Here is a 2,622-nt window from a genome sequence, read left to right as displayed (position 1 = left end):
GTCAGGAGATTGAGACAAAAATATTTCAAAGGCTTTATCAATGCCTACAAGCACAGTCAAGTCTATTATTAAGAAGTAGAAGGTATTTGGTAAAAAACAGAGCCTCCCTGGATCAGGACGTCACTCCAAACTGATGAAAGAGCCGGAGGAAACTGCTCAGAGAGGCGAACAAGAGCCACAGCAACTCTGAAGCAGCTGAATTTATGATAAAGAGTGATCATTGTGTGCATGTGACAACAATATCACAAATCCTCTACAAATGTGGCTTGTATGGGAGGGATGCAAGAAAAAAAGCCACTCCTCAAGGACGACCACATGCAGTCAGACTGAGCTTTGACAAAACACACATAAAGGATTCTGAGGCAGATGAGAATAAAACTGAATTATTTGGCCTCAACACCAAACGATATGTCTGGCAGAAATCCAGTACAGCTCAGCATCCAGATAACAGCATTCCTACAGTAAAGCATGGAGGTGGTAATCTCTGAAGCAGCTGCAGGAGTTTATGACAAAGAGTGCTCATTGTGTGCATGTGACAACAATATCACAGATTCTACACTAATGTGGCTTGAATGGAAAAAAGCCACTCCTCAAAAAAGGCCACATGCAGTCAGACTGAGCTTTGCCAAAACACACCGTGAAGATTCTGAGGCAGATGAGACTAAAACGGAATTATTTGGGATCAACAGCAAATGATACGTCTGGAGGAAACCCAATCCAGCTCAGCATCCAGATAACAGCGTTCCTGCAGTAAAGCATGGAGCTGGAGATCTCCTGTTATGGGCTGTTTCTCTGCAGCAGGGACTGGAGCTCTCAGGATAGAAGGAAACACGGATGGAGGAAAATACTGTCTAATTCTTGAGGAAAATCTGCTGCCCTCTGCCAGAAAGTTGTTAATGGGAAGAAGGTTTATCTTCCAACATGACAATGACCCAAAGACACAGTAAAACTGAGCACACAGTGGTTGAAGGAGAAAGAGGTGAATGTTCTTGCATGGCCTCGTCAGAGCCCAGACTTAAACCACACTGAAAATCTGTGGAATGACTTGAAGACTGCAGTCCACAAATGCTCACCATCACATTTAACTGAACTTGAGCAGTTCTGAAAAGAAAAGCGGGCACATATTGCAGTCTAGATGTGCAAAGTTAGTAAAGACAAATCCCAACAGACTAAAGCAGAAGGTGGTTCAACAAAATACTAGAGTGATCCTTTTTTCAACTTAGTGATTCCGGTTTTTAATTATGTATTTATTTATTTATATATTTTTCTGACATGTTGGTGTTTATGTTTCACTTGGATGTCACAAGTTACACTTAAATACAAATACAGCTGGATAAAACAAAAACTTTGTCCGTCTTCATTTCAGGCTCCAAAACAACAAAATATGATTATTTTAAAGGGGGTGATTCTTTTCTATACCCACTGTAGCTATTTTGATACAACATGACAGAAGGATCACTTCTGAGACATTACAGTTTGACATTATACACTGTTCTTTAATTACTGTGATATTATTCTCTCCTGAAAGTTGACACAGTCTCAGTCACGCAAGGCAGTGTCTCAGTGGGCATGGTTGCTATGTAACTTGTTGCTATAGTAACATGTTCTTTGAATGCCGTCTCATCCAGAAGGAGCTCACTATTTTGGAGAGCTGCTCGGGACATTTACACATCATTAGCTCTCAGCTTCTTCATTTCATTAACATACCTATACATAAAACTCACTCTTTAGCCTTCCTTTCAAATATACCTGATATATATAACCTGATATATATATATAAAACTGGTAAATTATGCTGTTTAGGAGTGATTTCAACCTGATCTAGGCCTTAATGGTGGTCATTAATGTGACCGTGTTTTGCAGTCATAAGTGAAAATAGGTCATGTAGATAGACCTCATGAAGGACAGGTTACCTGGCACAATATATTTACAATTTTCCCTCTAACATTAGACAATATGTTTATGATATTATTAATAATCAATGTTTAAAATTCCACCTATAGTCATTTTTAATTAAACTGATATATATATATATATATATTTAATAAACTTTCATTTTATAGACTGTTACTCCTGTATTTTTAATTTCTTTTTCAGTGTTGAAGTCAATTTCTTTTCAACAGTTTTGCCCAACTCATCCAAAACCAGAGCAGGCACAGGGAGTCATTGATGAGTCTGATTCACAACCTGATTCAGACTTCGTGACCTGCAGTATCTCCAGCAGTGATCAAACCCACAAGCCCTTCAGAAGTCCCTTGTGTGGCGTGTTTACATCCTTTCAGCGTTTGACTCAACAGATCAAACCATTCCTGATGGAGTGGGCAGAGCAAACACTCACTGTGGCACTAATTACTGACAGAGGACGATCTGAATAGATTTTGCTCATGTTTGCATATATTTTTATATTATAAAACAGTTTAAAAAATGATTTTTCAAGAGGATTTGATTTAATTTCACTAGTGGTTTTGCTCTTGTAGAAGGTATCTTTTAGCCTTCCCTCTTTTGTATTTTGGGAAATTCTGGGTGGTGACTTCATGACTTCATCCTTTGTCCTGATTTGGACCACAAAGCTGTGAACAGAGCGCGAGCACACACACACACACACACACACACACACACACA

Source organism: Sinocyclocheilus anshuiensis, unplaced genomic scaffold, assembly GCF_001515605.1.
Source record: "Sinocyclocheilus anshuiensis isolate Anshui unplaced genomic scaffold, SAMN03320099.WGS_v1.1 scaffold2456, whole genome shotgun sequence".
Lineage (NCBI taxonomy): Eukaryota > Metazoa > Chordata > Actinopteri > Cypriniformes > Cyprinidae > Sinocyclocheilus > Sinocyclocheilus anshuiensis.
Note: the sequence above shows the minus strand (reverse complement) of the source record.